This window comes from Tachyglossus aculeatus, chromosome X4 (genome assembly GCF_015852505.1).
Source record: "Tachyglossus aculeatus isolate mTacAcu1 chromosome X4, mTacAcu1.pri, whole genome shotgun sequence".
Taxonomy (NCBI): domain Eukaryota; kingdom Metazoa; phylum Chordata; class Mammalia; order Monotremata; family Tachyglossidae; genus Tachyglossus; species Tachyglossus aculeatus.
The window spans coordinates 25878616-25900931 of NC_052098.1; the positions used below are offsets into that span (position 1 = coordinate 25878616).

General features: G+C 44.1%; 1 protein-coding gene across 4 annotated transcripts in view; it reads right to left on the bottom strand.

The window, feature by feature from the left end:
* TTC39B (tetratricopeptide repeat domain 39B) overlaps positions 1–22316 on the bottom strand; it is a 131598-nt gene that overhangs the window by 65207 nt on the left and 44075 nt on the right. The window contains exon 1 of one of the 4 annotated variants that reach the window (XM_038769405.1): positions 4790–4932. The exons of 2 other annotated variants lie outside the window; for them this stretch is intronic. The gene's annotated coding sequence lies outside the window, so the exon portion shown is untranslated. Of the gene's footprint in view, positions 1–1931; positions 1950–4789; positions 4933–22316 lie in introns of those variants that run through there. One more of the 4 variants, XM_038769403.1, reaches the window with a different exon arrangement.

A 22316-nucleotide genomic window follows, 5' to 3' on the forward strand; every position in this document is an offset into this window, starting at 1 on the left:
GCTCTGGAGAGTAACCCTGAGAGGCAGAGAGAAATAGTGACGGGCAGAACAGGGAGAGGAAGATATAGAGACAAGAGGAAGGAGAGGAAATAAGTGCCATTTTTTCCAGAGGACCAACTGTCACAACCTATTTACCTGCCTTCTTCCCCTACTTCATGCCAGTTGGCTCTCATCACTCCCCTCAGTTTCACTGGACTTTGCTTATGATTCGCTCATCTGTTATTCATTGCTCACACCTCTCGTTGAAACTTAGCAATTGCACTCACTCCCTCACAGAAATAGCTCTCAGTTTTTAGAATATACAGTGACAGTAAAGCACCATTATTTTTAGGCCTGGTTATATCACACTGTCTTTGAGTTTGCTGCAAATGTGGAGTGGATAGAATTCATTTCCACCCCCAAATCAAAGTATGATACTTTTTTTGAAAGCCTTAATTTACAATTCATTTTAACATTTTTCCTTAACAGAAAAATCTAATGTTGAATTTGTAATTTTACCATCTCTACTTCTTATTGCTCGCTTTGTATTTCCTTGATCAGTGCTATTTTAAACCTAAAAGCCAGAGAAGACTGCCTTTCATTTCTTATTGTTTTCATAGCTCTGCAGAATCTAGACATGCTACTGCATACAAATCATTATTTTCTCAATGAGATTTGGATATATCCTTATTGAAAACAAATAGTGTTCATCTGTTTCATTAAAAGAGCATATCAGATCTCAGCAAAAGAGTATATCAGATCTCTAAAGCTTCTGTTCATCCTTGTTCACTAAATTCTATGAAGACTGACATTTCTAAAAAGTGCATGATACTACAAGCTGGAATACGCTTGTTTCATTTCCTTCAAGTTGTATCTAAGATCCATTCCATTTGAATTAGTGCTGAACTGCATTTCAGACCTTGCCTGGCTTTTGAACACAGAGGAAAACGTGATCTTTATTGTTACAGGTATTTGATTTTAGGCAGAAGGCATTAATCTCTTACAAAACCTTGAGATGCCTGGGGTGTCCAAAACCTTGCCAAACTCTCCAATATCAGCAAGTACTTTACTAAGGCTACCAATACTAGGGTGTCCCTAAACATCGTGGCAGTTTATGGATAAAAAAAATAATAACAATAATGATAATGGTATTTAAGCACTTACTATGTGCCACACACTGTTCTAAGCACTGGGGTAATAATAATGATGGTATTTGTTATGTGCTTACTATGTGCAAAGCACTGCTATAAGCTCTGGGGGGGGGATACAAGGTGATCATGTTGTTCCATGTGGGGCTCACAATCTTAATCCCCATTTTACAGATGAGGTAACTGAGGCCCAGAGAAGTTAAGTGCCTTGCCCAAAGTCACACAGCTGACAAGTGGTGGAGCCAGGATTGGAACCCACAACCTTTGGATTTCCATGCCCATGCTCTTTCCACTAAGCCACGCTGCTTCTCTACCTCAGGATTACAAGGCTATAAGACTCTCTCAAAGGAGCGCATTTTGACTGCTGGTCCCCACAAAACATGGCCGAAGAAAGTTCCTAATCTGAAGTTTAGGGGCAGAACTGACATGATTCCAGGCATCCAGAAGAGGAAGAGCAAGACTGTACAGGAGTACTAAAGATCCCTCCCCTAAACCATCCCAGCATCTGTTAATAACATCCCCAAAACTGGCAGCCACACCAATTTAGAGTCCCCTACCAATGGCGATTTCTCTAGGCTTGATAGTAATATTTGCTCAAGTCAGCAATATTTTAAAAATCCACCCCTTCGGCTTTTGTCTGTGCCCCTATCTTTAACACTTGTGTACAGCTGGTTTTCCTGAAACACAAGTTTTCACTTCATGCTCTGGATAGAACTTAATGAGAGAATTTGAGAATGTTCTTCTGGCAGCACTTATGTCAGAATCAACCGCATTATAGAGTCAAAAGAAACAGTAGTAGTATACTTGCTGTGTTGGACACCGCATATCATAAAGTTAAGTCTTCCATAACGTGGAGTTTGTCAAGAGCATGACAAGAACATGGGCAGCAGCATGGCCTGGTGGAAAGAGAATGGGCCAGAAAGGCAGAAGACGTGGGTTCTGATCCCAGCTCCATCACCTGCCTGCTGCGTGACCTTGAGCAAGTCACTTCAATGGGCCTCAGTTTTCTCATCTGTAAAATGAACACTAAATACCTATTCTCCCTCCCATTTAGACTGCGAGCCCCGTGTGGGATAGGGACTGTGTCCAACCTGATTACCTTGTATCTAACCTAGGGCTTTTCTATTATGACCTCTACATTCTAGAACAACCTTTGCGTCTACTTATGTTGACTCGTGTTTCTATTTGTGCTGCCACACTCCTGCTACCAACAACTGTATCTTTGTTCATTCTCCTACTCCCACTACATGTAAGTAATTTGCGTCTGCTAGTTGTGCTAGGTGGCAAACTCCTTGAAGGCAAAAACTGTGTCTCTCCCCCAACAAGTAGCACTGGAGGGGGGCTACACTCTGTGGTTAGATGACGATATGGCTAAACAAGCCCAGTTATACACAGGTATGGGCAAGCACTAGCCCATGACTCTCTCGAGCTACATTGGGTTACATTCCCAGGTTCTGCAGATTAATTCTCACATCGATGCCATTTGGAAATCACACATGCCTGCTTTCTGTAGTTACACCCACCTAGAATTCTTTTTTACCAGTGCAAATTTTTTAATCAGCTTGTCTAGAAGAAAAATCAGATTCAGTTGCACTTCTAGTCACTAGAAAAAAAGTATTGCTAGCAAATTTTAACAGGACCAGTACAATTCTTACAATCTCATCTTACAAAAGTTCAAAGGGGCTATTATAGCAGGATACATAGCCATCGTCCGGGCTCCTCTAAAGTCCACCTAGCATAACTGCATTGTGACTGGTATTGCCTCAATGTTGGTGAATGGTGCATATGAGACCTCACTGTTGATGATCCACTATTATTAGAGCTGTAGAAAGGCAACAAAAATGGTCAGGGAGATGGAGATGTTTCTATATGACAAAGTGCTGAACAGGCTAGGCCTCTTCCACTTTACAAAAATCATTAAAATTTTTAACTTTATTCACGTTGCCTCTAAACCCTCATCTTTTTTTAAAAAAACAACAGTGAACATGGAACTTTAGTTCCCCAAATTCCACAACATCAGGGTAAAGGAGCACCCACTGTAGTTTGAAGGTGATGGAATTACAAGTAACATGATAATTACAAGTACACATAATCTACCCACAATAAGCGCTCAAATACGATTGATTGATGATGGAATCTGTTACCACAAAAATCCGTGCAAGTCCGAAATTAAGAGGTTCAAGAAGAGTTCCAATAAAGTCAGTGTGTCTTCAACTTTGTCCTAATAATAATGATGGCATTTATTAAGCGCTTACTATGTGCAAAGCCCTGTTCTAAGCGCAGGGGAGGTTACAAGGTGATCAGGTTGTCCCACTGGGGGCTCACAGTCTTGATCGCCATTTTACAGATGAGGTAACTGAGGCACAGAGAAGTTAAGTGATTTGCCCAGAGTCACACAGCTGACAACTGGCGGAGCCGGGATTTGAACCCATAACCTCCGACTCCAAAGCCCGTGCTCTTTCCACTGAGCCACGCTGTTTCTCAACCTTGAGTATGGTATGCCTTAACCAACCATACCCCCGTGGACTAGCTTTAGGATCTACATTGAGCAGTCAATGTTGCCAGAGTCTGGCCTGTTAATGGTGTCCAATGTTTCTGTCATATCTATGAACACGGGTTAGAGGTCTTGGTGATACTCCCTGGATTTTTCCTCTAGCCATATACAACAACGTCTGTGATGCTCTGTCTTTTCTGAAGCCACACTGAGATGGCAGGAATGTTTGGTGAACTATACTCTTCAGAAGCCTAGCCAAAAGGACTCTGGCCAGGATCTTGCTAATAAGTCTTTGAAGTTCTGTGGCATTCTTCCATGTGCTGAGGAATAGCCCTCAAGATGTTTAAGCATTACATCCCTGTCTTGTTTGTGTAGTTTTACAGGATGCCATCAGATCCGGGTGCTTTCCTATTCTTCAGAGCTTTGCATAAGTTAGTGACTGCCACAAAATTTGAAGTAAGGGTCCTTCCTCTGCATTTTGACCGGTTTTCTGTGCTTCTTAGGGAGTTGATTTCAATGTTAAAGAGAATTGTTTAATATCACTGGAGTGTTGTTGCCACCTACACAGAATTCTCTACTGGTCTGTAATGAAGGTGGAGCAGTGCTATGCTTGTGTGAAGAGGGTAGTATAGCTTCTTTAGTGGAGAATAAAAACCATTGGTTTGGTGGCAGTCAGTATAAAGCTCTTCAGCCTTGGCATTAAGCACTGCTCAGTAGGTTCCTTAACTTCATCTGTATATCAATCACAGGCCTCCCATTTATTATGTCCATGAGAAGCTAGATGTGGCTCATGCATTTGTTTTGCATATCCTTTTAATGCCAGAATCATCTTAATCCAAACAATCTTTGTGGATATCAAAAGATGCTGCCACCATCTTGCTGCTTTCTTGGTCGACAGCATCTCGGAGGCATGTCCATTCGAGGGAAGCAAAAGAACCACAATTATGACAGAAGCCCAGAACCAGGAGATTGCCTGGAAAAAACAAACCGCTGGGTTTCCAGATGGAAAGCTTCCCTTTCCAAACAGAAATTAGGACCTGGTGTGAAAGGAAAACCCACCTCCACCACACGCTGCTGAATGCAAGATGTGAGTCCTGTTTCTCTCAGGGTAAATTAGGGGCAGGGATGATACGTTCTTCGTATCTTCCCTGGACTCTAATGGACTTACCTGGTGAAGCTTTTCCCGAAGGCCAAAAGAAAATTCTGGAGCTCCAGGGAAGAGTAGCTATCTCCTCCATGGTGAGAGGAATCGGAGGGAAGCAGAGGTACGCCACAGAGACACCTCCTGGAGCAGGACCTGGAGATCCTGTAAGGTGGGCTCTGGGTGTCTCTAGGAGAGAGGCTTTGCAGTTACCAGTCTTCCTGACATCCTCAGAGAGATACCTGTAGTGAGAGATGATGAGGCCTTACCTACTTTTGGAGATCTACTAAGTTCAATGTATCAACCACCAAAACAGCTGCATCATTAGTAATCAGATATCCACTAAAAGACCTTAACTCAAAGTATTTTACACCCACAGTTCCAATTTTCAAGAACCACTCTGACAGGGATTTATATACCTACTTCAAGTTAAACAATTCACCAAACAGTTCACCCAAAGAAGGGCAGCTAGCAACAGAACACATTGAGTTTTCCCACCAAGCAACCAAGACATAATCAATCGTAATCAATAATCAATCTGAGACCAGGGTTCAAGACAGGTTCGAACGGTTCTCTGTATTCCCCAATTACAGGTGAAGGATAACTGCACAACATGAGGTGTTGCCAGTCCAGAAATAATAACTGTGGTATTTAAGTGCTTACTATGTGCCAAGCACTGGGGTAGATACAAGAATCAGGTCCGACATAGGATTCACAGTCTAAGTAGGAGGGAGAACGGGGATTGACTCCCCATTTTACAAATAAGGGAAATGAGGCACGGAGAAAAATGACTTACCGAAGGTCATGCAACAGACAAATGACAGAGCCAGGATTAGAATCCAGGTCCTCTCCCAGGCCCGTGGTCTTTCGTTCATTCATTCCATTGTATTTATTGAGCCCTTACTGTGTGCAGAGCACTGTACTAAGCGCTTGGGAAGTATAAATCGGCAACATATGGAGACGGTCCCTACCCAACAACGGGCTCACAGTCTAGAGTACACTGCTTCTCGGGCATGTGATCCTGGCATAGGCGCCCACTGCACAGGGGTATGGGAGTCATTGCCCCTAGAGCTTTTTTGGACAGAATGGCTAGCCACACTAGCCCTTGCAGCCCCTTGGTGTTGAAAAAGGTCCAGAGGTGGAGCCGAGACGGCGGCTTCACTCCATGCCAGAAGAAAGCAATGTAAACCCTGGAGCTGCATTTCTGGTACTCCCAAAAACCTGATGCAGGTCCTCGTGGCACTAGTTAGGATCCCCCATGGAGTGAGCAGGGAATGGGCAGAGGCATACCCATTCCATTCCTAGCTTGGACAATGGCTAGAGAGCGGAAGGCAGGCTACCACAAGTCAAAACTTACCTGCGCTGGGCTGCATCTGCATGAGAGAAAGTAGAAAAAGTGGAGACTCAAGTTTACTGCGCAGAAGGCGGTGATGGTAAACCACTTCCGTATTTTTTTTACCAAAAACAACTCTATGGATAAACTACCAGAATGACTGCAGATGGCCGTGGGGCATTCCGGGAGAGATGTGTCCACATAGTCACTATGGGTCAGAGACGATCAGACAGCATAAGACAAGACCTCTTGGCCTCCTTTTCCTCCTATTTCTTCCTCTCCTGTCCTCTCAAAGCCCCACCACCATGGTCAAAGTGAAAAGTTGGCATCCCTATTCCTTTCCTGGGACACAGAGTCCCAGAGGTCCACGGGGAAACTGAAGACATTGAAAATGAGTGCACCTCATTTTCCTACAATGTGAAAACTGTGTTCTAGCCAAAACCCCACACTAAGGAAAACTCATACTGGAGTATGAGCATACCTGCCAAATCAATGGGGTTAATGTTCCTTGAAAAATTGGCAATATTATAAACGGCTGTATCGTGGGGTACATTTTCCCATAGACCTAGGTTGTATAAAATTTGGATCCATTCCAGAACCTCTGGAAAACTAAGAGTCCTTTCCATGTTTTATACTGTAATGTTAAACATTACTACTGTTTAATTTTTGCTAGAAAATTGTTCTACTAACTGCAGTAGAGCTTTTTCCATCTTAGTACAAAATGTATCCAATTTAAGTTGAAGAGTAGCCTTCATTTCTCCTTAGAGCACTTCAGAGCCAGCTAACTCCTTCTGAGAAACTCTGAACTCCTCTCTCCATTAGAGCCTTCTTCAATCATTTATTTAGTTCCTCTTCTTTCTTGAAAATAGGTGCAAGGCTTTTTAGTTCCAAGATTTTAGCTGGTGGCAGGGAAACCATATTTTTCTTCTTTACCTGCTTCAGTATCTTTCAGTGAAGCCCTGGGAATTTCAAAGTTCGATGAGATCCATGTTGGACAATACTTCCTCTGCAAGAGATTTCATTTCCAAAGGGAAGGTGCCTCCCCAGGTCAGCAACTTCTCTGAGTATCTGCTCGGAGGCCTCTTCTTTGCCACGAAATCCTGATGCAAACCATAGGCAGAGCTTCCTCCAAAATCCACTCATTATTGGTTGCTCCTCGGCTGTACCTTTAGGACAGGTGGGCTTTCGTGTACAGCAAGACATCACAATTTTGGTTATATCCCTGGAATGATCATATAGTGGGGTGGCTGCAACCTAGGGTACGATATCAAACAATACCGGCTGCAGCCCTGGGCCATATATACTCACCCGCTCAGACATCATACGCACAAGCCATTTCCCTTAATACCACAATATGCCATAACCAGAGAGACTCGTATTGTCAGATGAACATTCCCTAACTGCCTTACAAGACTCTAGCCAAAACCAGTAGTGAAACCATGCCCCGTGGCAGAACTGAGTACATTACACCCCTTTCCGAGCCACTTGAGGTTCAGCAAGGTGGCTGATACCAGTGTATTCCAATATGTTAATAAAAACAACAAATTAAATTTCCCTCTGTACCAACTCCACCCACAACCGAGACATTCCCTATACCAGTCTGAAAAACTAAGTTCAAGTCTTTGGCACACCAGTCATCCTGATGTTTGATGAAAGAGAGGATATTATCATGCAAAATTCAAAATGTTGTAACAATTCACTGAAACCAAGCATTTTTTTTTAGAAAATTAAATATTACTCTGCCTAGATAGGAAACCCATTCTCCCATAATCTGAAGGGCATGAAAATTTGCCTTTCAGTTCTATTGTGCTAAAGCACGCTCAAATCACTACAATATTAGGATATGTGCCTTGCTCCCATCAAAATCTGAATAACGAAGCTCATTGTAATTGTATCTCACTGAAAATTTAGTTACTAGCAAATTCTTTTAAACATCATCCGGTTAGATAAATCCAGCCAAAGTTTCCACAAAGCTGAGTTACAGGGTTGAAGAGAAGAAAACGCTAGAATTCTCAACTGCTACTGGATCCAAGTCACTCTGATCAGTGATATGTACTGAATGTTTACTGTGTGCGGAGCACAGAGTACAACACAACTGGCAGATGTGATCCTTGCCCACAAGGAGCTTACAATCGTGTGGGGGAGACACAATAAAGTTAATTACAGAGTAGGGGATGAACTCAAGTGCACTACAAGGAGAGTAGGGTTGGGGGGAGATGAAAGAATAGTCAGGGAAGGTTTCCTGGAGGTCACATGATTTTAGTAGGATTTTGAGGGTTGGAGGATATAGGCAGGCCTGTCAGATATGAAGGGAGAGGGAGAATCAGACAGGAGGGAGGACCCAAGCAAGGTGTCAACTGTAATAGAATTAAGATCCAAGTATAGCATCTATAGTGTCTTGAGAAGTCCACATGGAAAAATCACTGAGCCCCCTCCTTCCTCTCCCCCTCTTCCCCATCCCCATCCCCCCCGCCTTACCTCCTTCCCCTCCCCACAGCATCTGTATATATGTATATATGTTTGTACGTATTACTTTTTATTTATTTTACTTGTACATATTATTTTATTTAGTTAATATGTTCTGTTTTGTTGTCTGTCTCCCCATTCTAGACTGTGAGCCTGCTGTTGGGTAGGGACCGTCTCTGTATGTTGCCAACTTGTACTTCCCAAGCGCTTAGTACAGTGCTCTGCACACAGTAAGCGCTCAATAAATACGATTGAATGAATCTAGGTTGGTGTTTGTGGGGTGAAGTGAGCCCATTGGGTTGTAGTGGAAGAAGAGTGAGGTTAGATAGGAGGGGAGAGAGCTGACAGTGTCAAAGCCAATGGTAAGGAGTGTCTGTGATGTGGAGGTGGTTCGGCAACAACTGGAAGTTCTTGAGAAGTGGGGAAAATATGTGCTCAATGATTTTTCAGTAAAATGACCTAGGTAGCAGAGTGCGAGAATATATCTGTTGCATTATTATATTGTACTCTCCCATGAGCTTAATACAGTGCTCTGCACAGAGTAGGTGCTCAATAAATTCAACTGACTGAAGTACAGCCTGGAGAGGGGGAGAGACCGGAGTCAGGGAGGTCAGTGAGGAGGCTGATGTGATAGTTGGAAGGATGTGACAAATGCTTGGAGCAGCATGGTGGCAGTTTGGATGGAAAGGAAAGGGTGGTTTCTAGAAATGATGTGAAGGTAGAACGGTTAGGATTTGGTGACTGGCTGGATATTTAGGTTGAATGAGGGATGAGTTGGGGATAATGCCAAGGTTACAGAGTTGTGAAGGTTGTGGTGAGATGTGTTGGGAAAGTTGGAAGGAGGAGAGGGTTTGGGTGGGAAGATGAGAAGTTCTGCTTTAGATATGTTAAGTTTCAGATATTGGCAGGACATACAAGTAGAAAGGTCTTAAAAGCAGGAGGAAATGAGGGACTGCAGAGAAGGAGAGGTTGGGGCTGGAGAGGTAGATTTGGGAATCGTGCACAGAAATGGTAGTTGAAGCTAGGGAGTGAATGGGTTCTCCAAGGGGAGAATAGAAAGGGACTCGGAACTGGACCTTGAGGGACTCCCACAGTTCATTCATTCATTCAATCATTTACTGAGCACTTACTGTGTGCAGAGCACTGTACTAAGCGCTTAGAAAGTACAACTCAACAATAAAGTGAGACAATCCCTGCCCACCAGGCTTACAGTCTAGAAGTGGGGGGAGACAGACATCAAAACAAGTAAACAGGCATCAACAGAATTATAGATATGTACATATATACACACACAAGTGCTATGGAGTGAGGAGAAGGGGGTGGAGCAGAGGGAGCGAGTCGGGGTGATGGGGAAGGGAGGGGAAGCTGAGGAAAACTTGTACTTCCCAAGCGCTTAGTACAGTGCTCTGCACACAGTAAGTGCTCAATAAATACAACTGAATGAATGAAAAGTGGGGCTTAGTCTGGGAAGGCCTCTTGGAGGAGGTGAGCTTCAGTAGGGCTTTGAAGGGGGAGAAATGTAGAAATGAGGAGGGGGGACATTCCAGGCCAGAGGTAGGACGTGGGCCAGGGGCCGACGGCAGGACAGGCAAGAACGAGGCACAGTGGGAAAGTCAGCACCAGAGAAGTGGAGTTTGTGGGTTGGGACGTAGAAGGAGAAAAGGCAGGTGAGGTAAGAAGGGGCAGGTTAGGGTGTGGAAGGAAGAGGAGGAGCCCACAAGAGACTGAGAAGAAGCAGCCAGAGAGTAGGAGAACCAGGAGAGGAAAGTGTTAATGAAGCCAAGGTTAGATAGTGTTTCCAAGAGAAAGGGGGTGGTCCACAGTGTCATAGGCAGCTGAGAGGTCTAGAAGGTTTAGGATGGAGTAGAGCCTGTTGGATTTGGCAAGGAGATCATTGGTGACCTCGGAGAGGACAGTTTCCATAAAGTGTAGGGGGTGGAAACAAGATTGCAGAAGGCCTAGGAGAGAACTGGAAGAGAGGAAGTGGAGGGAATAAGTACAAACAACTCATTCAAGGAGTTTGGTAAGAGAGAAATGGAGTGATAACTGGATGGTGCCATGGGGTCAAAGCATGTTGGAAAGCAGTGGGGAAGGAGACACTGGAGGGTGAGTGGTTGAAGATGATGGTCACGGAGGGAAGACGGGAGGGGGCAAGTGTTTTAAGAAGATGTGAAGGGATGGGGTTGGAAGAGCAAGTGGAGGGAACAGATTTCAAAGGAGGCAGAGATCTCTTCAGTGATGGCAGGAAAGGATGACAGTCAATGTGGGGAGGGGAAGCAGGAGTGGGGAAGTGTTGGGGAGATTTTAGGGAGTTTGCACTTGATGGTTTCAATGCTGATGAAATATCCAGCAAGGTCATCGGGGCAAGAGATGGGTGGGGAGGGGACAGAGGGCCTGTATTTACATGAATTATAGCTTCGGAGAAAATACAGACTTTGTTTTCCAGCATGCTGTCTGTAAGTCAAATATTTTTGTTAACCTACATCAAGGCTAAAGAGTCTGAACTGTCCCAGAGAGAGCCCCTCAGCAGAGGGGGCTATCCTGGGTGATAGGAAGAGCTATCAAGGCCACATCAATGCTAATCCAGTTTCTGTAAAACCCAGTTGGTTCAAATCCTGCCATGCTTAATCAGAGATTGGGCGGAGGGGAGAGAGTGTGCAGATCCAGGAAATCCTGCCCAACCACTACCTCTGAAGCTGCTTGCTAATCTGATTAGCAAAAACCAACCCTGTGCCACCCCCCAAGACACAGATACACTCTTTCTCTCTCCCCCCCTTCCCACTCCCAATTCCCTTCCCTCTGCAGTCAGGGGTAGGGCGGAGAGGGGCAGGGCAATGGTCTGATCTCTCCCTCTCTTCCGAGGGCCTTCAGCACTGTACTAAGCACTGGGGAGAATACAATAACAGACACGTTCCTGTCCCACAACAAGCTTACAGTCTGAGGGGAAGACCAACATTAATATTAAAAAAATGACAGATATGTACATAATTGCTGTGGAGCTGGGTGCAGGGTGATATAAAGGGCAACACAGGACAACACAAAAGAGTGGGAGAAGAGGAAAAGAGAGTTGAGTCAGGGAAGTCCTCTTGGAGGACATGTGTGCTTTGAAGGTGGGGAGAGTAATTGTCTTTAGGATATCAAGAAGGAGGGCATTCCTGGCCAGAGGCAGGACATGGGCAAGGTCGGTGGTGAGATAGATGAGACTGAGGTACAGTGAGAAGGTTGGCATTAGAAGCTTTATTCTTCTACTCTTGTCTTCTGCATTACCCTTGCACTTGGATGTATACCCTTTACTCCCCCCACAGCACTTATGTACATACCTGTAATTCATTTATATTAAATGTCTGCCTCCTCCTCTAGACTGTAAGCTCCTTGTGGGCAGAGAACATGTGTAGTGACTTGTACTGTACTGAACCTGTGTACTGACTGTTGTATTGTACTCTCCCACGTGCTCAGTACAGCACTCTGCACACAGAAAGTGCTCAATAAGAACAACTGATTGACTGATTAGCAGCCTCACTGTTCGCCTACCCAAAGCTGCCTGGCCTGCAAGAGGTTTTATGAGGAAAGCTCGTTTTTATTTACCAACCCCAAACCTACCATGGCAGAGGTCTGGGACATATTCTGGTCATTTGTAAACTCTGGATGGGTGCAGGTATTCCCCGCTAGGGATCAATCACCTAAACTGCTTGTGAAATGGGGAATAATAATAACGGTAATTGTTAAGTGCTTACTATGTGCCAGGCACTGTACTAAGCACTGGGGTGGATACAAGCAAACTGGGTTGGAGCTACTCCGGCCACCTGTGCTTCTGACCCCATTCCCTCTCATCTCATGAAATCTCTTGCTCCATCCCTTCTCCCCTCCTTAACTTCCATCTTCAACCGTTCACTCTCCACTGGTTCCATCCCCTCTGCCTTCAAACATGCCCATGTCTCTCCCATCCTAAAAAAACCCTCTCTTGATCCCACATCGTCTTCTAGTTATCGCCCCATCTCCCTCCTACCATTCCTTTCCAAACTCCTTGAACGAGTTGTCTACACGGGCTGCCTCGAATTCCTCAACAACAACTCTCTCCTCGACCCCCTCCAGTCTGGTTTCCATCCCCTACATTCCACGGAAACTGCCCTCTCAAAGGTCACCAAGGACCTCCTGCTTGCCAAATCCAACGGCCCATACTCTATCCTAATCCTCCTCGACCTCTCAGCTGCCTTCGACACTGTGGACCACCCCCTTCTCCTTAACACGTTATCCAACCTTGGCTTCACAGACTCCGTCCTCTCCTGGTTCTCCTCTTATCTCTCCGGTCATTCATTCTCAGTCTCTTTTGCAGGCTCCTCCTCCCCCTCCCATCCCCTTACTGTGGGGGTTCCCCAAGGTTCAGTTCTCGGTCCCCTTCTGTTCTCAATATACACTCACTCCCTTGGTGACCTCATTCGCTCCCACGGCTTCAACTATCATCTCTACGCTGACGACACCCAAATCTACATCTCTGCCCCTGCTCTCTTCCCCTCCCTTCAGGCTCGCATCTCCTCCTGTCTTCAGGACATCTCCATCTGGATGTCTGCCCACCACCTAAAACTCAACATATCCAAGACTGAACTCCTTGTCCTCCCTCCCAAACCCCGCCCTCTCCCTGACTTTCCCATCTCTGTTGACGGCACTACCATCCTTCCTGTCTCACAAGCCCACAACCTTGGTGTCATCCTCGACTCCGCTCTCTCATTCACCCCTCACATCCAAGCCATCACCAAAACCAGCCAGTCTCAGCTCCGCAACATTGCCAAGATCTGCCCTTTCCTCTCCATCCAAACCGCTACCCTGCTCGTTTAAGCTCTCATCCCATCCCGTCTGGACTACTGCATCAGCCTCCTCTCTGATCTCCCATCCTCGTGTCTCTCCCCACTTCAATCCATACTTCACGCCGCTGCCCGGATTGTCTTTGTCCAGAAACGCTCTGGGCATGTTACTCCCCTCCTCAAAAATCTCCAGTGGCTACCAATCAACCTGCGCATCAGGCAGAAACTCCTCAACCTCAGCTTCAAGGCTCTCCATCACCTCGCCCCCTCCTACCTCACCTCCCTTCTCTCCTTCTACAGCCCACCCCGCACCCTCCGCTCCTCTGCCGCTAATCTCCTCACCATGCCTCATTCTCGCCTGTCCCGCTGTCGACCACCGGCCCACGTCATCCCCCTGGCCTGGAATGTCCTCCCTCCCCACATCCGCCAAGCTAGCTCTCTTCCTCCCTTCAAGGCTCTACTGAGAGCTCACCTCCTCCAGGAGGCCTTCCCAGACTGAGCCCCTTCCTTCCTCTCCTCCTCTTCCCCCCCCCCATCCCCCCCGTCTTACCTCCTTCCCTTCCCCTCAGCATCGGTATATACGTATATATGTTTGTACATATTTATTACTCTATTTATTTAACTTGTACATATCTATTCTATTTATTTTATTTTGTTAATATGTTTGGTTTTGTTCTCTGTCTCCCCCTTCTAGACTGTGAGCCCACTGTTGGGTAGGGACTGTCTCTATATGTTGCCAACTTGTACTTCCCAAGCGCTTAGTACAGTGCTCTGCACACAGTAAGTGCTCAATTAATACGATTGATTGGACAAAGTCCCTGTACCATATGGGGCTCACAATCTTAATCCCCATTTTAGGAATGAGGTAACAGTCACAGAGAAGTGAAGTGACTTGCCCAAGGCTACACAGCAGACAAGTGGCAGAGCCGGGATTAAAACCCATGACCTTCTGACTCCCAGACATGTGCTCTATCCACTGTGCCATGCTGCTTCCCATGCTAGTAGCTACAGTTTTCTGATTAGTAAAGTGCTGCTTAACAAAAGCTTTTATTATTTGTTTCTGATCTCCATGTTTGTCTTTGTCCTTTTTCATTATTTAGTACCTGAAATCATGCAAAGATAGGCTTGAAATGAGTATCTACAAGCTGAGGAGGAATCAGACAGTCATCTACACAAACCTGAGGCAGATGCTGAATCATGGAAGCACATCCAGCGCTTAGAACAGTGCTTTGCACATAGTAAGCGCTTAACAAAATGCCATCATTATTATTTAATAAGAAGAATAATAGTATTTGTTGAGCGCTTACTATATGCCAGGCACTGTACTAAGTGCTGGGGTGGATACAAGCAAATCGGATTGGACACAGTCCCTGTCCCACATGAGGCTTACAGTCTCAATCCCCATTTGACAGATGAGGTAACTGAGGCCCAGAGAAGTAAAGTGGCTTTCTCAAGGTCACACAGCAGACAAGCGGCAGAGCCAGGATTAGAACCCACATCCTGGCTCCCAGGCCTGTGCTCTACCCACTACACCATGCTGCTTCTCATGGTGACTGCAATGGTGAATTAATGGTGAATGAAATGGAAAAACAATAGCAATCTGAACTTTCTACAAAGAGAACCCCAGTTTCATTTACTGGGTGAGCAGCTGTTAAAAAAAAAAAAAAAGAAGAGGAGAACTTTTCAACTCCAACATTATGCACACTATAATATATACGAGTGAATGAATGAATATATAAGCCACAAGTAACATACAGAGTGACAGTATGATGAATGGGCAGGATATTCTTATAAAATTATGTATCAAAGAACCACGGCAATGCACTGGGGTGGCAAGTAAAGGCAATTTAAGAAACTAAGCACAGATGGGCTGGTCACATGGCTCAATGTCAGGATAACAGATGGACAAGTCATCTCACACACTGGGTACCCAGAGACCATAAACAGATACTCAAGAGACCAAAAGATATGCTGAGTGGATCTAATGATGAAACACTTTGGCCAGAGATGGAAACAACGTGTGTTCAACAGAATGAAATGTGTAATGTCAATTTGTGCTCAGGGAGAGTCAGATGAGGATAATTCAAACAACTGTGATACTGTAACTTCCTTAAGGACAATGACAGTGACTTACAGAACCACCATGAAGAGTTGCAAAGAAAGTGTGTCCGACAGGGACCAGCAAATGGAAGGTACAAAAACACAGCTATATTATTCCCCCCATCTTTTACAATGCACCCACAGCAAATGAATACACAGGCAACTAATATTTTTGGTTTTTTTAATTGCTCATCATGATCCCCCTCTTCTTCCTCCACATTTTCAGTGAGCATCAGTTACTCCTTTGGAATTTGACTTTTATTACACCTTTCTTAATGCCTTTCCTCAAAGTTTTGGGTGGCACATATTTACCTTTTTACATCACAATACTCCCCCAATGCCGAAAATAACAAGATAGTATGTTACAGGCCCAAATGCACTTGGAACTCTCTCATACACTAGGGGTTTGCAAGAGAGAGGAATTTGGCCTGTTTTCAACCTTGACATTGATTAAGGTCACATTGGTGATAATTAGGCTCCAGACCAAGGAAGCAGTTCAGCAGTTGAAGAAGGGCTGGATGCTGAGAGACATTATTCAAGGAGAAATAAGAGGATTTGGTGACGAAATAGATGAGAACTCAACACCAATCTTCTTGTTTAATGTCTACCTTATTGCTGCTTTAACCACTGGAGGTCTCTGAAGTGACCAAAGGGATTTTCTTAGTTCTCACTTCATTGGTAATTCATTCCATGAAATGACCTCTATAAAAGAAATTAACTTAGAAATGACTCAAGGGCTATGAATTTTTAGAGAAGTATATGGTGACCTTAACCAAGGTACTCCAAAGCTCTGGGAGGTATACACTAGAAAGATTACCCTTCCTATTAAAATGGTAAATTGTACTTGAATGCTTGTTGTGTGCCAAGCATTGTACTAAGCCCTGGGTTCTAATACAGGCTCTACCCCTTATCTGCTGTGTAAACTTGGGCAAATCATTCATTCATTCAGTCGTACTTATTCATTCATTCATTCAATCGTATTTATTGAGCGCTGTGTGCAGAGCACTGTACTAAGCGCTTGGGAAGTACAAGTCAGCAACATATAGAGATGGTCCCTACCCAACAACGGGCTCACAGTCTAGAGGGGGAAGACAGACAACAAAATCACAACTTTTGTGTCTCAATTTCCTCATTTGTAAAATGGGGATTAAATCCTACTCCCTCCTACTCAGACTGTGAGTTCCATGTGGCACAGGGACTGTGTCTTGCCTGCTTCCTCTTCTCCAATTCTCTCCTTGACCCCCTGCAATCTGGCTTCCATCCCTTTACACCACTGAAACTGCCCTCTCAAAGGTCACCGATCTCCTCCTCCTTGCCAAATCCAGTGGCCTCTACTCCATTCTAATCCTCCCTGATGTCTCAGCTGCCTTTGACACTGTCGACCACCCCCTTCACCAACCTTGGCTTCACTGACACCATCCTCTCCTGGTTCTCCTACCTCTTTGGTCACTCATTCTCAGCCTCTTTCATGGGCTCCTCCTACGCCTCGCCCCCACTATGGGAGTCCCTCGAGGCTCAGTTCTGGGTCCCGTTCTATTCTCCATCGACACCCACTCCCTTGGAGAACTCATTTGCTCCCATGGCTTTAATTACCACCTCTATGCAGATGACTCCCAAATTTACATCTCCAGCCCTGATCTCTCTCCTCTGTAGTCTAGAATTTCCTCCTGACTTCAGACCACCTCTACTTGTATGTCCTGCCAACAATTTATTTTTAAATGGTATTTGTTAAGCGTTTACTATGTGCCAGGCACTGCTCTAAGCACTGGGGTAGATACAACTTAGTCAAGTTGGATACAGTCCCTGTTCCACGTGGGGCTCACAGTTTTAACCCCCCTTTTAAAGATGAGATAATTGGAGCACAGAGAAATGAAGTGACTTGCCAAAGGTCACACAGCAGACAACTGGTGGAGCTGGAATTAGAACCCAGGTCCTTCTGACTCTCAGTCCCTGCTCTATCCACTAGGCCATGGTGCTTCGCCACAGTAAACTTCAAATTTAACCTGTCCGTAACAGAATTTATTTTCCCATCCAAACCCTGTCTTCCCCATCCCTGTAGAAAGAACCATCATCCTCCATGTCAAACAAGACTATAACCTTGGCATTATCCTTTACTCATTTCTCTCACTCAATACACATATTCAATATGTCACAAAATCCTGTGGGTTCATCCTTCATGAAATCCACCCTTCCCTCTCCACCCATACTCCTAACACGTTAATCCAAATGCTTCTCCTGTCCTGCCTTGACTCCTGCATCAGCCTCCTTGCTGACCGCCCTGCCTCCTGTCTCTCCCCACTCCAGCCTACACTTCATTTTTCCACAAAACCATTCAGTCCATGCTTCCCCACTCCTCAACAACCTCCGGGGGTTGCCCACCTCCCTTCACATCTTACCATCGGCTTTAACCATCGGTTTTGCCCCCACCTACCTTTACTTCACTGCTCTCCTACTACAACCCAACCCGCACACTTCACCCCTCTAATTCATTCATTCAATCGTATTTATTGAGTGCTTACTTTGTGCAGAACACTGTACTAAGTGCTTGGAAAGTACAATTTGGCAACAAATAGAAACAATCCCTACCCAACAATGGGCTCACAGTCTAGAAGTGGGGAGACGGACAACAAAACAAAATGCCAACCTACTCTACCTCGATCTCATTTATCTCCCTACCAACCTCTCGCTCACATCCTGCATCTTGCCTAAAACGCCCTCCCTCTTCTTCATATCTGACAGATGATCACTCTCCTTATCTTCAAAGCCTTATTGAAAGCATATCTCCTCCAAGAGACCTTCTAAGGCCTCCTTTCCTCTTCTCCCACTCCCTTCTGCACTGCACTTGATTTTACACCATTTACTCCCCCCTCAGCCCCACAGCAGTTATGTACAAACCAATAATTTATTGATTTATATTAATGGTTGTCTCCCACTCTACACTGTAAGCTTGTTGCGGGCAGGGAACGTGTCTACCAACTCTGTTGTATTGTATTCTAAGTGCTTAGTACAGTGGTCTGCACACAGTAAGCGCTCAAATGCAACTGACTGATTGAAGGCATGATCCCTGCTCTCAAGGAGCTAACAGTGTAATGGGAGAGGCAGATACAAAAATGACAGCTAGGAAGAACAGGAGAATAGAAAGATTGGTACACTGAGAAGTGCTTAAAAAGAATATGTTGAGAGAGATATATATACACACACACACCACAGGGCTTCAGGTAGTTATGAATGCATAAGTGCTGAGCTGTAGTTGAGAGAAGAAAAATAGGGGAAGGCCTCTTGGAGGTGGTGGCATTTCAGGAGGGCTTTGAAGATGGAGAGAGCTGTGATCTAGCAAAATCTGAAGGGGAGGGACTCCAGGCTGGAGGAAAGGGGTGGGTATGAGCCACGGGTCAGAGGTGGGAGAGATTGAGAACAATGAATATCAATCAGTGAAATTTTCTGAGCACTTAAATGTGTGTGGAGCGTAAGTGAGATGGTTAGCTCAAAAGGAATGAAGTCTGAGTTCTGGGATGCAGTGGGAGAAGAGATTTAAGTAGGGTGGGGGGGTGGGAAAAGAGCTAATGGGGTGCCTAAAAGCCAATGGCCAGGATTTTCTGCTTCGTAAAATAGAGAACAAGTAACCCGCAGGTTTTGGAGGAGTGGAAAGACCTGTGCAGAATAGCATTTTAGAAAAATGATCAGAGCAGCAGAGAAAACCTGGAAGTAGAAATGGGAATGGGAACAGCTCTTCAGAAGAGGGTTCTTGATGGTTAAAATCAAAGTGGCTACATTTCAAAATGACCACAGGTCAAAGAAAAAAAAATTAAACTGCAAATTTTGCTCTACGAGTAGCAACAAAAAAAATCATTCAATTTTATACTACAGGAAGAGAAAAATACTAATTCCCTCAAAAATCCAAAAATCATATAAAAAAACTTTTAAGCAGTTTGAACAAATACCTTAAAACAAAGATCAACAGAATGTATTTTCCTGTCTATCATAGAAATGGAGGATCAACATACTATTCAGAAGATAAAACCATCTTTTTAAAAAAATTCCTGGTCAAGAGTACTGACAAAGAGGAAACGGCAGGCTCTGATCTGACAACTATCATTAACAAAAATTTAGACAGGATATAGTTAAATTAATTTTATGTGAGCAAGTAGGACACCATAAATCAGGACACAATGAACCAGGCCAGATGTTTATGAGGATAAGACTGCGTCATACAAAAATTGGCTCTGCTCCAAAGATATAATTAGAACAGAGTGGTCATGCAATAACCACTTTTGGTAACTACAATTTACCGCAATCTGCGCAAAGAGTGCAGCTACTGCAGCACTGTATATCTAGAGATTAAGGTCCATTGCTAGTAATTCTCTCTATTATCTAATAATGCATCACTTTGGCTTGTTTTTTTAAAAAAATTAATGCTTTAATCGTTCTAAAGGAAAATTAGAAAAGCTTAATGGTAAAAAGCACTGAGGCACAGTAAACAATAAACATAATTCTGTTGCTACATGGTAAAAGTCGCAATATAAGCACCCCAGAAACCTTGCAGTATTCTGTAAACTAGCCACAGCATTCTAAATGATTAATAATGGACATCAGCAGGAGATGTTTCCTCAGACCTAATGCCCATCCCTGCAAAGTACGGAGGCAGAAATAATCATTATCTTTATACAGCGCATCTGTCTGTAAATCCACAAGAAAAAACAATGCTACCTAAAACTGCAGGTTTAAAATTAAATTCTACCTTTTTTTTTTAAACAAGAGTGCTCCTTAAATATTCACAGATTTAATAAGCATAGTGTATTAATGATCTCAAGAACTACTAAATAGATACAATATACTTACCGATTCAAAGCAGCAGTAACTTTAAAGGAATGAATACAATCCCACTATGCAGGTAAGTCTCTTTCTTTCTGTTGTATCAGACCAAAAAAAAAACCAAAAAAAAAAAAAAAGCCCAGCAAGAGACAGAACACTCAATTTGTACTTTGTCCTTGGTACCCATTAGACCTCATTAAACAAAAAGGAAGTTCAGAAGGCAGCAGCAGGAATTAAAGGAGCTCTCCTTAAAATATTTTTTTAATGTCAGTTAAGTGGCAGCTAGAGTCACTGCTGCTAGCCGAAGCCTCTGCAGGGAGAGGATGCTGGGAGATTTTTCCCAATCTATGCTGCAGCCTAATTCTAATCCATCACTGCCTAAACTACCAAGGGAAAAACACACGAGAAAAATAAGAATGATTTACATTCGACTCAATGATTTCATTTATCTTGATTAACTACCCCTAAAACAACTTGAGAAAAAGGTGACTAAATGAAACTAACTTCTGAATGCCTTCCATTTTTATTAAAAACAAACTCAGAGCTAGTTACATTTTACCATAACTGGTTCCCACTTATACACACACACACACACACACACACACACACACAGAGATCAGAAAGCCTAATTTTAAGTGAATGCACAATTAACCCTTTGAAATGCCTCTATAATTTGACTGGTTAATAACAATGCCCGTAACTAAAACCTCAGGTGCAATAATGTTCGAAACCAACAGGAGAAGAATTTATCAGCATAAAAACATACCATGCACACTCTCTCCAATATAACCTGCCCTATGCAAGCTTCAATATATTTTGAAAAACCAGGAAGATGAGTGGTTGCATTCAGGATACTTTACAACAAAAAAAAGCACCTAAAAAGAGGGGCGGGCAGAAAATAACTGACAAATCCAGCTCTAATGTTGACCAACACCTGTCCTTCATAAAAATGGTAAAATGAAACTGATCAACCCAACATTACAACATCTTTCACTATGTTGTGAATTAATTTTCCACTGTGGGCTGTTAGGTTTCTGAACCATAAGAAAGGAAAAGCATTTTTCATTCCCAGACTAACCATGCAAGGAGCCATGAGAAGAGATGGGATAGTCCCCTCCTCCCCCATATATGTATCATTCTTTTCTCTATGCGATTGAGATCAACTTCAACTATCATATTTACTGGGATAAGGAGAAACTCCCCTCCCTATTCTTGATGATATTTTCCCCTTATCTCACAGTCAGTAAAGCAACCTTGAAGATAGAAACTATGTTGGCAAAAAAAGTGTTACTTGCCCTAGTCTTCCCACAGTACTCACACTCCCAGTCACTTTATTCCTCAGGAGAACACCTGTGAGATAAGGAAGTGTCTAATTTCACTTCCACTTTACAGACAGAAAAGCAGTTAAGGATTAACTACTGAAACTTTAGCCTCACTGGGGATTTATAATAAGCAGAATTATCACACACACAGATTTACTTTGCTACTGCTATCCTCTCTTTGCTGGGCTACCTGGCACATCGGTCCTCATGCCTGAAAACTTTTGGTCACCCTCGTCCCACTCCTGCAGAAAGCAAGGGTAAAATAGAGACCTGATGGGTGTATGAGAGGGTGAAACTAGTCACAGGTTCATAGGTGCTGGCTCCGTGGTAATAAAGGGGATCCACGTGGCTAGTACCAGGGGGCAAAGCTATTAACTTTTTAGGCCAGGTGGGCAACAATAGTGAGTTACCCTATTCCTTGCCACTCCCAGTCAGAAGGGGAGGAGAGAAATCAACCGCATCTATTGAGTGCTCACTGTGGGCAGACTGAACCAAGAGCTTGGGAGAGTCCAATAAAACAGAATTGGAAGACATGTTTCCTGCCCATAAGGAGTTTACAGTCTAGAGGGGAAGGCAGCATTAAAATAAGTTACAGATATGCACATAAGTGCTCTGGGGCTGAGGGTGGGGTGGGTGAAGAGTACAAATCCAAGTGCAAGGGTGACTCGGAAGGGGGAGGGAATTAATGGAAATGAGAGCTTGGTCGGGAAAGGCTTCTTGGA